Raw genomic sequence first — 15278 nt, 5'->3', positions numbered from 1 at the left:
TGTCCTGAGAAAGAGAGGTGCTGTGAGCACCTCTTGTTGCAGCACAGCCGGCATATGTTTAATAATAAAACATACTATATTTAAAAAATGGTAGAACTCAAATCACACAGATTTCCCCTTTAGAATTAAGTTGACCCACAGTCTCAGATATGAATACTGGCACAGGGACAACCATCTATAAACAGAACTTGTCTCCTTTTTTGAAGTAGACAAGTTTTCCCAGGATGCACTGGCAGGTATAGGAGTATTTTCTTCTTCTTCTTCTTCTTCTTCTTCTTCTTCTTCTTCTTCTTTTTTTTTTTTCTGTGAAAAGCAGGATGAAGAATTCATAACCCTTAAGCAATAGTGGTGCCTAAATCTAAAAGATTCAGAGACTTGGTTCACCTAAGCATCCAAAATGCAGATATGAATCTAAACTAAGAGTTTAGAATTCCCTCACAGGGGAAATGTTCTGCATGTTATTAGAACCTGGTCCAGGGAGCCTGAGAAACCCGTTGTCACGTACACTGGGACTTTTTGGCACTTTATATGATCAATCACCTAGACTTAAAGCTTCCTGGGGGGGAGAAAAAAATCATGCCTTTAATTTTGGCTGTACATTTCTGTGTATATCTTTGGTGCTATAAGAAGATAATTAATAAATACATCCCAGGTCTTCCCAGGTTAGTCAAGCTTCAAATTACAGAGTGTGAATCAGAAACCCCAGAGCGCTTCAGATTTGAATGATTCCAGGGCTTCAGAGATGTGCCATGTGCTTTGAAGCTAGATTAAAAAAGAAAGGCTTAAAGCAGCTGGAAATTTGAAAGGCATTGCAGCAAAACCTAGCAGAAATGCTCACAGACCTGCTTCAGTATGAGTGCTGTCCGGTACGGAGGTTCAGGTGGCAAGAAGAAAAGATCCTGTCTGTTCTGAGTACAGCTGAATGACTGTAACATTAAATGTTTCAACCATAAAGGGAAGATGAACCCAGGGGACTTCTCCCAGTTTTCTGGATATGGCTGCGGCTGTTCCCCATTTCCAGGTCCTGCCAGCAGCGGGGCTGAGTGCATATTCCAAAGATGCAAACACACATGCACACAATACAAACATGGCTGGTCACACAGTTCAACACAAACAGGAGAGCAAGGCCTTTACTGGCACCCACATTAACACCAACAGCACTCACGTAAATGTGAACAACACAGACAGCCCTATCCTGTTCCTCTTCTCTGGCTGATCAGGCTGGAAGTTCACTAGTAGGAACATGCTTACGCTCTCAATATCTTGATTCACAAGCACTCACATCTGCAGGTCTCTTGAACCCTAGATCAGACCTTAAGACCATCCACAGACCATGTCCAGACCCTGGGCACTTTTTATTCAGTTTCCAGCTCTGAACTTCAGTCTTTCCAGGTTACGGTCTCCTTCTCTTCCTACTTATCAGCTAGTCCAGCAAGAAGTTCATTTGCAAATCACACACGCACACACACACACACACACACACACACACAGTGTTAAACAGATAAACAGAAATCTAGGACTAGAGTTTAACAAGAGGATACAGCAGTTTGTAGCAATCATTTGCTGGGCTTGACCAGGGAAGTACACTGACACACTGTTCACACATGACCGGCCCATTTTGTCTCCCCTCCTCTCCATTTTCCCATGCATAATACACCTTAATCTCTCCTTTTCTCCACCTTTGCTCCTCCTCCTAAACATCCACTAATAAGTATTGTATGTCTCTATACTCCCCTTGCAACATCCCATAATAAATTTCTTTTTCTTAAAACACCTATGATAATCTTCCTTTCCCTTCTTCTAATCAATTACAAAGTTCTGGTTGAACTTCTTCAAGGTTATGCTTCAGTGGTTCCTACAATGGCCCAGGAATAAGTGACCTAAAGATTCTGGTCTTTGGTACTGTCTCTTTCCTTTGCTGCTTTTCAGGTTTGTGTGTCTGAGGGTTTAATTTACTACTTTTCCTGTCTCTTATCTTTCTCTTTCATGCTGAAAAGGCGTTAACCAGTTATCCTTACAAGCTAGATATCCTTACATTTCAGATATCTTCAGAAGATGTCAAAATACCATGTTTAATTCTGTTTGTGCTCAGATTGTTTGCCTATCCTGGTTAGCAACATCAATAATCATTTCTTAGACCTAAATGTTGTCCTTATACAGAGAAGAGGAGAAACTCCTCCATGCTGATAGGCCAAGAGAACTTGGCCTGTCTTCAGTCTCTCTCCCAAACTTCCTTTTTTTTATGGTGGAAGGCTGTCTCATGGACTCCAGGCTATATACAGGTTCTCCTTCTGCTTCTGATGAGTAGACAGAGTCCTGCTCCCTTCCTCAACAGAGCAGTCCAAAACCAAAGAGCTAATTTGTGTGTCTTCATATTGTCAGGTAATCTAAATAACAGTATGACATAAAACCCAACATAAAAATCCTCCCCTGAATAATTGTCTAAGACACTCTCTGTTTTTGTTTCCTCTGTTTAACAGCAAGTAGTTTCATTATTCTAACCTTCTTTCATATTCCAGTTAAAACTATTTGGTTTTATCTGCCAGTGTGACTCAGCACCTATCAGAAGAAATTTGGATTGGAATTATAACATTTAAATTTAAAATTGCTGGACTAAAAACACCTGAATTGGTATGCAGTGTCCTAGACTATTCAAATTTTTCTTCTGCACATCCTCTCTACAGAGGAACTATGCCTCCTCCTATCCACTTCATGCAAATCTCTCTGAATTTGCAGAAGAAAGGTGCAGAGTCTGTCCACAGTTTTAACTTTTGAGGTTTTTCACATACTTTCAATACTGTAAAATTATGACCGAAGGGCAAATGGGAACTAGCTGTTTATAATTGTCACTCCTCCCATGTTTATAATTATTTCTGCTCATCTGCTGTTGATGTATGCAGGTGACATATCACAGAAGGCTAGCAAATGCAACTTGAAAATCAGTGAGATGGGTGGTTTTTAAGATGACTAACCAGGAGGACTTAAGAGTGTTGCACTAAGGAGTAGTCCTTGAGAATTTGTAGTTCAAAGACCTGCAATCATTTTCACCATTATTCTAGAAGTTAGAAGAATTCACAGTTTAATTTTTCATTATGTTTCTTTCCCTTAAAGCGATGCACAGCATTTTTTGTCACAGTCTGTTTATTTTAAGAATCTCCTGGTGGAATAAAACATGCAACAATAGTTTCATTCACCTGCACTGGTATTGTCATGCTCCTTCAAATTTTTCATGAAGTGCTTTTATTTATTTTTCAATTACCTGGGTGAAATGAATTTTCCAAAGTCACATTATTGCCCCAGAACAGAATTCACTGTATATTCCAGGTAGTAGAATTCCAGAGGTCAATGTTTATGGTCTCAGTGTATCAAAATCAATTTTCTTAAAATGTATTTTCAGTTTCTGAGGAAAAGTAGTAGCTTTACTTAGATGCATAAATCCAGCTTGTGTTTTGCTATTCATATATGAACATGTCAGTGTTTCTTTCCTAAATGATGCTCCTTCAAAAGATATAACACTTTGTGGTTCCTGAGTTGATATTATAACTGGAGGAAGGGGAGGGGAAGGAAAAGGAGAGGGTAATCAAATTATTGCAGATTTAGCTGATCATTAAAACATTTTACCAATGCATTAATCATAGCTCTGTACTATTGGAGTCCTCAGTTCATGAGACAAGTAAAAGGTTGCACAGATTTAATCACAGAACTGAGAGTAAGATCATTCCTGTGCATAAGCCTGGAAGAAACAGTGGTATTACAGCTGAAATGTGTTCAGCATTTTAACTAGCCTTCATACCTAACATAGAACGTGAGTGCATGCAAACTTTGAGAAGATCCTTTAGGAGTTATAGTAAAAAAGTCTCAGTAGGTGTTTGTTCTCATGATAACGATTAAATTTTAATGAGCATAAGAACAGTCAAATTCCCAGAGCCTCAGTTACTTACCAGCTTGGACACTAGATGCTATTCATATCAACAAGATATGACTGGAAAACTGTATCCACACTGAACCTAAAAATAGCCCTTTTAAAATCAACAAATATTTATAGCACTCTCATAGGATCTAGAAGAACTTTACAAAATATTGCTGGATAGAGGAACCACCAAAATGCTAGCAACTGACGGAAATTTCTGTGCATATGCTGCAGAAAGGTTTTAAAGGGTTAACTGTTCACTTCTATAAGCTGCAATCACTAGTGTACCTGCTATATGCATAGATTATGCCCCAGAATACAAGGACTAAGAATCTTTGGAATTACGGTATGTAGTGTTTTATTTAGCTCATCTTTTATTTATTTTTTCCCCAAAATCTCTCAAATGCTTTAATAACTTTGTATATGCATGTTTTCAATGCATTCAGATGGATCCTTATAGAATCACAGCCCAATTTAGGATTCCTTTGGAAAGGATGTCTTAAGGTCATCTAGTCTGGTCCCCAGTTCAAAGCAGGGTCTACTACAGCAGATTTCTCAGGACTCACAATATCTCTGTTCCCATTTCTATCTCCTACCCTATCATTGTGCATCGTTATGCACCTCTGAGAAGAGTCTGGCTCAATTTTATCTATACCTACCCATGAAGCAGATGAAAACAACAAACAGGTCTGCCTTCAGCCTCCCTTTCTTAAGGCTGAACAAACCCAGTTCTCTCTGTCTTTTCTAGGATGCCATATTCTCCATCATGTCTACATCATCTTGGTGGTCCATTGGACTCACTCCAGTATGTCAATGTCTTTTTTGTGCTGAGGAGTCCAAAATTGCCCACTGTACACTGCATGTGGTATCACAAGTGCTGAATAAGATCAAGACTGGGAATAATCACCTCCCTGGACCTCCTGGCTATATATTCTTTCTAATGGAAGTCAGTATGCAGTTGGTCTTCATTTCTGCAAGGGCACAGTGCTGACTCATGTTYGGCTTGCTGTCCACCTAGGACACCAAGTGCTTTTCTGTGAAGCTGTTTTCTATCCATTTGGCAACCAGCCTGTACTGCTGCATGGGTTATTCCTTTGCATTATTTTATAGTTCCACTCAGCCACTCTAGCTATAAGTAGGTACATAGAATTATTTTGATGGATCCATTTGGAAGTTTACTGTCCTGTTTGTTGCTGCATAAAAATTGATGTTTCAGCCATGTGATGCTGTAGGTTATGCTGGCAATAGGCACTGTGAATGAAATTCATCTCCTCTAACTTTTAGGTGCTTACAACATATGCTTCTGCATCTGAGCTAGTACAATGTAGATCTTCTACATCTAAACTCTGGTTTTGAGTCAGTGGAAAGACATGGGAACTTCTAGTGTGTAACTCGTCTCATCCTAGGGTAGACATCTAAAATAGGTCAGATGAATCAGATTCTAGAATTTTTACTACTTTCTGCTGGATATAAAGAGAAGGTGGTTGACTAGAAGGTTGAAGATGTCTACAACATTTTGAGAGACAGAATGAGATCTAAACACCTCACAGCAGATGTGTCACATGTAGAGGGATCACTTCATCTGATACATACTTAATCATCATTGGAGTTCATCATCATTATATAGCAGTTGCTTATTTACATACAGCAGAAACTATTTAGGCTAGAAAACATATGAGACTATCATTTGTAGCTGAAACTTAAGGAGAAATTAACTATGAAGAATTCATTTTCAAGTTTCATTTTGACCACAAGATCAATATTATCTTTGTTAGTCTTATGCAAATTGTCAGAACATAAAGACATAGTGACAACAGGTGTTCAAGATGTCATTTTGGTAGGTGCAGTGATATTTTCAGAAACATCTAACTGTATTAGTGCTTTGGCTGCCTGAACTTTTATATCTTTGTAGAGCATTCGATTGTGATATGGAGGCATGCCTTAAGAGTTTTAAAAAGATGTGTCTGAATGACTTTCAAAGATGCTTGTGTTTCTAAGTCACACAAAAATTTTTGAAAATGCCATCATCATCTAAAAAAAGCTATGGTTCTAGCAGTGATGTTCTCAAGTATCATCCTGAGGCATGTGGTGAGTTCTCACTCAGAAGAGAAAAATACCTCTTTGATGAATAATACATTCTCTTCTCTATACCAGCATTTTAGAGGCTCCTTGGAGATTCCAGTGGCTCTCTTCACTTTAACTTACTTGAGTTACTGCTATGAACTTATTATACATAGTTTATAATAACTCTTTGTGGTATATATATAAATATATATATATATTTATACACACACACACACACACACACACACACACACGTATATAGTGGTAAGTTCATCAAACACTAAATAATAATCCAAAACAAGCTGCTAGTTACTGTGGTGATAAGAATTAACATTGAAGAATCACCTTTGGTGGACTTAAAGGAACAGATGAGCAACTTTAACTCACGGATTTTTGTCATTTAATACAGAATGTGACCTATGTTAAGTAAAGGTTTCTACAGTATTTATTTGTATATATGTATACAACAATATAATTACTCAGAAAAAAAAAACAAAAAACCTTCTGTTAAGAAGAAAGAAGCACGTATAATATAAGGGGAGGGTAAAAAAAAAAACAATAAATGTACTTAAAATAAAAAAAATACAATTCAGAGTTCAGATTAAAGCCAAAAGACACAAAAATAATTTAATAAATGCATAATTAAATCATCAAGATACTCTTAACTCTCAAACTGTAACGATCATACAATAGCAGTACATATCAAATTTTGGYTTGTCATTATTTGTGCCCCAGCTGAGCTTAAACTGACTTTAAAGACAAATTAGATTCTTTTTTTCATGTCATGGTGTCATTCAGTGAAGTGGAAGAGAGAGCAGGAACCTGTCTGAATATGAGCTCAGATGAGTAAAAAAACTGCATGTCAGGCAAGAAACCGAACAGGAGAGGAAGACCTGAGCCAAGCCACTTAACATGCAGGAAGCCAAATGGAGGAGCTGTCCACAGCAGAAGCTGAGGAACTTCATGCAGTGTAAGAGATGAATTGGAGCTTCCCTGCAGCAAACTCTGGAAAATTAATTGCAGAGCAGACAGTCTCTTTTCAGCAGGATATTACCTAATTGCCTCTGATAGAGGAAATTCACTAGGCTAGACACAATGCACAAGGTCTGTGGAGCTCTAACTTTCTGTAGGACAGCTTCTAGTGACCAAAGCTGGCTAGGTTTTGATAGGTTTTGTTTGAAGTGTTTGTCACAGCTGCTTAAATTACCATGATACTGTTTTTTAATCTTTTTTTTCTCTCTGGAATTCCCTAAAATATTTCCAGAGTAAACTCAAATCTCTTTAGAGGTTTTACATTTGTGAGTTGTGCAGGCTGTATGAATTCACTTTTCTTAATCATCTTGGATAGATTCCTTCAGAGCAGTTCATAGATCATTAAGGGTCCTTGGTCTACAGACCAAGAATAACTCTCAGGTAATTGTATTCTTTCTTTTCTGACTACAATTTTCAAATCATTACGTCACTTTAATAATTTGTAGGAATGCCTGTTTACACTGTTCAGGCTCAATAAAGCCTGATGCAGGAGCATCCGATTCATTGCCACTGAACATTAACCCCATGAGGAGCTCTAACCAATACTGACCCAAACTGATATATCCCCAAAGTCCAGTGCAACACAGGTTGAAGATGTAACTTGGATTTGAAAGCAGATCACCCACCTTAGTGTGGTGATTAAATCGTAAAATATTTTAAGTGTCTTTTCATTTTCCTGTGTTGGGTGTAGTGACGTGCAGATGCAATAAAATGCTTCCATTGAGTGCTAGCTTGAACATTACTTAGTGGGACACTTCTGTGCAGCATATTATCTTCAGTGTAGACCTGACATGAGTTTCAGAGATATGCATGTAGTTTTAGTATTTACGGGGCCTAGGATCTCAAATATCTTCAACTTCGTAACATGAAGTATTCAGTGAGTATTTTAAGCATAGCATAGCATGGAACAGTGGCATTTATTACTATAAAGTTTGTGTCAATGACATTTCTTAAAAATAGCCACATGCACACCCAATATTCCTTCCATTGCTAGTTTGCATTACATTTCTAGGTAGTAAATAAYAGACAGAAAATGATATAATCTGATGATTAACAGAGCTAATGAGAGGAAAATATCTAAAAGGATCAATCCGACCTACTGAAAATCACCTCTCATTCTTTGCTGTACTGCCACAGTTAAAATGAGAATTAGCAAAAGTGAAAGGGGGCTGATGCCAGCAATTTTCTATGGGGACTTTTGGAATCAGTTCCCACCTGTACTGAATTAGGCCAGATCTATAGACATAGAGGACACATTGCACATGTCATTTTCCCCAATGCATTTAAAATTAGGTTACCAAGGGGGAGGGGAGATGTGAATTTTCAGATAACATGACTCACTGTTGATGGATTGTATTAAATTCTACTGCCTCACTTGTCATGATATTTTTTTTTAATAGATAAGACCACTAAGAACACCTAGCCAACACTTTAAAGCATTTATATAAAACATAATGAATAAATTAAATACTTCAGAGTACATCTTCAAGCTTTCAATGCCTTGATATAGAATCATACTAGCAGAAAGCAAATGGTGACATGAGGACACTTTTAGGAACAATGAGTAGATAGAGAAGAAAAAAAAAAAGAATAAGTACTGATAATACTTATATCTTCGGCCTAGGATCCGTAGTTAAAAAAGCATTATGGTTTTCCAAAGAATTAATGTTGAAATCCCCCTGTTGTCTCTGCAGTGAATGTCATTCTGTGATGTTTTTGCTGAAAAAGTGTGTGGTGTGCTCAAAAATCTATCTGGCTGTTGAGTTCAAATGTTTTGACTTGTCACTTTTGGCTTTTGGCAGAAAATAGTCCATAAAAGAGTCAGTAGAGTAGAGTGAACATTAAATACATCTAAATTATTTAAGGTCAGACTGTGGAGAAAAGAAAAAAAATGGATAAAGGTAGAAATTACATGAACTAGGAAAGAAAAGCATCTCTTTGTAAAGCTGTGTAAGTTAGAATGTGCTAATAAAAATTTATGCAGATCTGATTATAGGTAAGTCTAGGAAAGAGGAAGATGGACCTGAGAAAGAGATGGGCACAGGACATTAAGTAGGTGTTGCCTTGTGGATATGGAAGACAATTACATATTCTTCTGGTCATTTTGAGTTCCTACTTTTTAAGTCAAACTCCTTACTGCAGTTGGTCACTTTTGAATCCAGAAAATAACTAGTTGTCTAAAATAATTTCAATAAACCTTTGTAGGTTTTACTTTAAGCAATTCATCCCAATAATGTGGAACATAACAGGGGGAAAGTTCTTTTTCCCTCCTAACACATGAATTGTGTTTCCAATCAGTTTGGTTTTAGAAGAAAAAAGAAATCACACAGTTACAAACTGGGGTGAATTTCATACGTGTTAGGAAACTCTTTGTTTTTCTTTTGGAGGTTTTGCATGTTTATTTTTACTTTATAGAACTGTCTTTACAGGGAAGCAAAATGTCCAGTTACTTTGTTATTTGCTTCTTTGAATTTCYTAAGCTTCCTAGAATTGCGTTAATTTGGTAATGCTGAATGTGTACATATTGGCTACAGTTGGCCATATCACAATGTGTGTTATAAAGCGATCCAGAATTGCAGTGGGTGTTGCATTTTGTCACCAACTCAAAGAGGATGACTTTGTAAAAGAGATGTCTCGTCGTGTTATTCACTGTAGACAGCTGGAAGTTTCACATTTGCCCAAGGCAAACAGTAAACCATTAGTTCAGCACATCCTGAACTATTTTTTTAAATTAAATATGTAATAAAAAAAAAGGAAGAAAGCAGAAAACCAAATAGAATTTGGATTGTTGTTGTTGTTGTTGTTGTTTTGTTTTGTTTCACAGTCTACAGCTTTGTACACAGACTCAGGAGAATACCATGTAAGGAAATACAGAAATAGGAAGGATAATTCTAATGCTGCTTTGCACAGCTGAAGTCAATATCATTTCAGATTCAGACAAGAATTTTAGGTAGTCATAAATGCAAATGTAAAACATGTAAAATACAATCAATTAATGTTTGATTCAATTAAAAAAAAATCAATCAGGCTTCTGCAAGGCCATTGAAATCCTTTATAACACAATCCATTTGTCAGCGCTTGTATGGCCCTAAGCATCAGACAAGACTGACATTTTTTCATTTACAAAATAATTCTGGTTATTAGGAGTGTTATTTCCTGATATACGTCAAATTTATTTCTTCTGTGTTTCAAGTCCTTAAGCATCTGATGACAAAGATATTCTGAATTCCCACCCCCCAGAAGCCGACTACCAGTCTACCTACTGTAGAACCAAAGGGTCTCTTGCATGAGGCTTCTAGCAGAGCTACATCATGAAAGACAGATGAAATGCAAATAGAAAAACACAGTCCACACCTTCTCATTCTCCTCACTGTGGAGCTGGATCTTCTTGCTGCAGGCATTGCCTTTATGGCACGGTTACTAAACACAAGGGTATGGAAGTTGATCATCAAAACAGATTTCCTGTGAAGCAAGAGAGCAGTGCATGTAACCAGCACACCAGAAGGTAATATGTGACCATGACGTTTAAAAAGAGAGAAATTTAACATAAATCTGAGCCAAGGCACTATAGCAAAATTTATCTAGGTATTCAGATCCAAACTGTGCAAATAACATCTCTCTGGAGTCACAGGTGTGGAAATTGCATACCATTTCTACACTATGTGAAATAATTGGATTATTATAGTATAGCCCTGTGCAGATCAGCTGTTTGGTTTTTTTTTTTTCTTTCTTTTCTTTTACTGGAACTTCAGATCGGTGTTGTGGAAGATCTGTAGTTCAGCAAAAGGAATTGAAAGAAAACTATTCTCTTTATCACATGATTTAAATCATTGTTCTTTAGCAACTAATGCAATGCAGTCATATTTACAGAAATTTTATCCAATAGATAAGTATATTTTTTTATTTTCATTACTTAATGATATATTTATTTACTACATATATGCATAAACATGTAAATACTCACACACACCATTATATTTAATTATATAATTATTGTCATTAGCAATCTGGGACTATGCTGCATTTAACAACAACAACAACAAAAAAGATTAAACATATTTACTGATAATAATTTCTTAACTTGTTCAGACAAATACCTATAAAGAGCTGGTTATAATCAATAAAGAAGACAGCAAGACAGTAGAAAATGTTTCAGGCTGCCTAACAAATTCTGTTGTGTTGTCCATAATAGTTTGACGAATGAACAGAAAGTTTATTTGCTTAATCTGTCAGAATGTACATTTTATTTCTTATATGAAAGGAGAATGGCTAAACTGTTGTCCAGCCAGGCATAGCAGAATAATACAAAATGAGAAAGAAACCATAATAGGAAGCCAGGTCTCGCTCATTCTGTGTGAATGCCCTACCTACTAGCTGTGCACTGTTTTTTGCCTAAAGAACATTCAAATAAAGTGAGACAGTGCAGACAGAAATGATAAAGGGGTTACCGGACTGTAGATATCCTTTGTTTAGAACATTGTTCTGGAAAATAGGAAGTGCAAGTTCTTATACCCATTAGGTAGAGGAGAGAATGCATCTCAAAACATCTCCTGTGTCTCCCTAGGACATGTTCTAATCACTGAGCTTTTCATTACCTATATATGCTCTGGCTGGAAAAGATGGATAGAGGAATGCCTAACAGGGGAATATGTGGGAGACAGAACATTTAGCCGCTTATACCTATCAAGAGGCATTCCCTGAAGCAGACATTTTGTGGGTTAGAGAATTTTACTGAGAGAAACAAAACAAACAAAAATTAAAGAAACTGAGCATCTACAGAGATTATATGTCACCAAGGCTCATGGGTTGCCTAAGCAACCTAAACTGTCTAATAAGGTCTTTTGAAGATCTTTAGTGCCTCTTAGTGCACTCTTTAGTGCCTGTATGACCCATTAGACAGAATATGAGGACAAATTCACATAAGATCAGGGAGCAATCTGGGCTTCATACCATTGCTCCTCTGACCCTCAGCCACAGGGAGAGTATGCCCTCAATATTTTTGTGGAAACACCCCTCAGCATTAAGGGAAAGTGCTGGATGAGTATCCAAACTAAGTCTTTTGTTCTTCCTCAGAACAGATATCTTTCTGAGAACTGTAACTTCTCTCTTCCATTTCAGTTGCTTGCAGGGCAGAGGTGCAGGGTTAGGGTTTCTGAGAAAACATTTTCTTTGAAGAGTCCGAAAATTCTTTTCCCAGTGTCGCAAAGGGTACAGGCTGCCATGTCCTTTGGTGACTAGTAATGAGAAATCTGAAATGGAGCTTGTAATTTAAATGAGTTTTTAATAATAATAATAATAACAATAAAGGCAGGTTAAATATTAGAGACTAGAGCTTTAAAGGGAGGGAGAGGGCATTCTTTTTACTCTGTCAGCTTGCTAAAACAACCCCCTCTAAAAACTACTAATCTGAATCAGAAAGTACCAACAGCTGTTACCATTCAGCACAGGCTTCTTAAGGAGTCGGTCCCCATACAGAGAACAATAAAGCTGCCACAACAGTAAATATCATATCTGGTGCACAGGGGGGGAATGAAACTTCCCACTTCAGTCAAGTTCTTTTATATTTCATGTGGAAGGTAGTCAATGGTGAAACTGTAACTAAAGTCTGTTGTATAGTCTCCTAGAAAGTATCACTTTATGTTACACGTTAAAAGAAGCAGAGGCAAGCTACACTGTTTTTCAAACATTGACTTAAAATTAAGTGTTAAGAACTTAATCAGTCGGAGAAACCACTTTCTCACTCACAGGAGCCAGCCAAATCAGGGTAATAATGATAATAGGGAAAGTATGATGAGAAATCAAGACTGAATTCAGAGGGCATATGAACAATGAATAACTGTGTAAGTAGAAGATGGGTCATGCTTGGCAAAGGTAGAGCAAGCTTCTATCAGATCATCTCTGATGGGTGTTTAAACTGAAGGTCACTTCTCCCTTTTCCAATGAAGTAGGAGAATGCATCCCTAAAATAGCACATAGGTAGAATTTAGATACCTGAATCCTGAGCTACAGTTCTAAAAACATCTGTTCAGCTGTTGCCTAAGCTTTCCTAATTGTTATAGAATGGACCTTAAAGTTTCCTAAGTGGCTGGATGCTTTATTTGTGCATCTCAGTTGTGACAGAGATGAGCAATTGAGCATGTGTCTCTAGTTCTACAAACAACGACAGTCACCCAGTCTTCTTGCCATCCAAGAGGCTTGATGTAGCTGTTGTTCACGGCATTCTTTGACTGCTCCCCAYGGGCATAAAACTCAACGCAGAATTTAGTGGCAACCATTTGCTTTTTTTTTAATAAAAAGAACAAAATATCTTTTGTTTCCTCTTTGTAATAGCCTCAAAAAATGCTTCCTCAGACTAAAAGAATATATAATATGTATATATGTATATAAAATATGTAAATATATATATATAATATATAAGTATAATCACAAGGGAAGTGTTCTAAACACTGATGAAGAGGATGTTTTGGAGGGGACATTTTTAATTCCTCCCATTAAAGCTGTATCATTGGGCAGAGGTGAATTCAATGATGAGAGAATGAAGAGAGGAAATATGAACCTTTTCAGATGGAAAGACCAAAATTTCTGTCTCTTCTCTCATGGCCATTTCTGTGTTTTATCTAGAGATAATTTTGTGTGCAATAGGGAGACAGTCTCAAGAGTAAGGACCTATGATGTCTTGACCCACTCTCAGGGACAGACCTTCTCAGGAAGTTAGAGAATCAGCTATTCTCTGTTTTTTTTGGCACAATGAATCTTGAATTATTTTTAATACAGCACCTAAACATCAAGAAGAGTTTGAATGTTCTGGGCAAACTTCCATACCAGTCTCATTATGCCACTCTCTGGTAAGAAAAGAGATGTGGGTTTGAATTTATTCAACTGGAAAAGGGATATGGATTCCCACTCTTTGAATGAGTGCTTTATTGTCTGGTCTATTATGTAAAGAAAAGAGCCTCAATTCAGCATCTGGTGTTTTAAAACAACTTGGTAGGCTGGGGGCGGGGAACTAGTTTTAAAGCATATGATAAGTTTCTGTTGATATTGAAAGGTATCAATATCTTCAGCTATCAGTGCCTACCAGTATTGAAATTGGTCTCGAGACTGATATGTATAGATAGATGCCTGTTGAGATTGAAAAGGTATTGGTGCCATTAATAGGTATTGATCAAGCGTAGCTGGGAATGCTTCTTCGTGTGAACTAGTCAGGGGAAAAGCAATTTAAGACTCTTCTCTATAGTTAATGAGACAACTGTTGGCAACTATCTGATGATAAATATCACGGTGCTATTTTGAAATCTTGAGAGATCCTAGACATCTCACACAAACTCACTAATAAGGTCAAATACCAAAGAATTCATTGATAAAAAATCCAAAGAGTTGGTGCTAAAAAGTCTTAAAAGTCTTTGGTTAAATCCATCTCCTAAAGAACAGGTAATCAAATGGAAAATTTGAAAATCAGTTTCCCAATATGTGATAAAATAAGTTGTCTGTGCATATGAGAGAGCTGAATCCAGTTCAATCGTGTCAAATACAACAAAATTTTAAATAAGAAGAAAATAGGTATAGGCATGGGGCAAATCAAGGTTTCTTCCTAACCAACAGGCTTTCAGTTTATTACTTAGCTTAGCTTAATACGGTGATGAAGCAACCACACTTTAGACAAGAAGCTATTTCACTTCCAATTTTCTGCAATGATACTGCCATTAATCACTTGCATGGTTAAAATCATTACGGAAAACAAATTAAACTTTATTTTAAATGTAGGCTAAATGTACAATGTATACATTACACATCTCTTGCTATGGCTGTTACAACTGGGTACATCTGAGGTTGCATTTCAGTGAAAACTGTTCCCACTTTTAAAACACATTTTATTACTAATGTAAGTTAACTTACTGTTAATTTTCAAAAATGTATTTGTGGCAGTGAGTTAAGATCATCAGTCTATACTTTCTCTTAGCTAACTATAGTGGTTGGTAGTCTAGGAAGCTGATTTGGTGAGCTTCTCCAGGCTTGGAGATATATTTCTGTGTTTGTCTTATTATTTGTTTAGCCCACTGGTGTGAATAATCAGGATTTTCCAGTGCTAGAAGCATATGTACCAGCAGAGAGAGCTTGTCCTTTTTGCTAAAAGTCAAGAAATAAGGATGCCTATTCTTTGAGGGCTAGCAAGGGTTTTAATTAAATTATCTTTTAGAAAAGCAGAAAGGCCTGAAAGTGAAATACTATAATGTAAATGGTAATGACAGGGCTGTAATTGTGTGTTCTCTAC

The sequence above is a fragment of the Apteryx rowi genome, unplaced genomic scaffold (genome assembly GCF_003343035.1).
Source record: "Apteryx rowi isolate R43461 unplaced genomic scaffold, aptRow1 scaffold_422, whole genome shotgun sequence".
Taxonomy (NCBI): Eukaryota; Metazoa; Chordata; class Aves; order Apterygiformes; family Apterygidae; genus Apteryx; species Apteryx rowi.
This window is presented reverse-complemented; position numbering follows the sequence as displayed.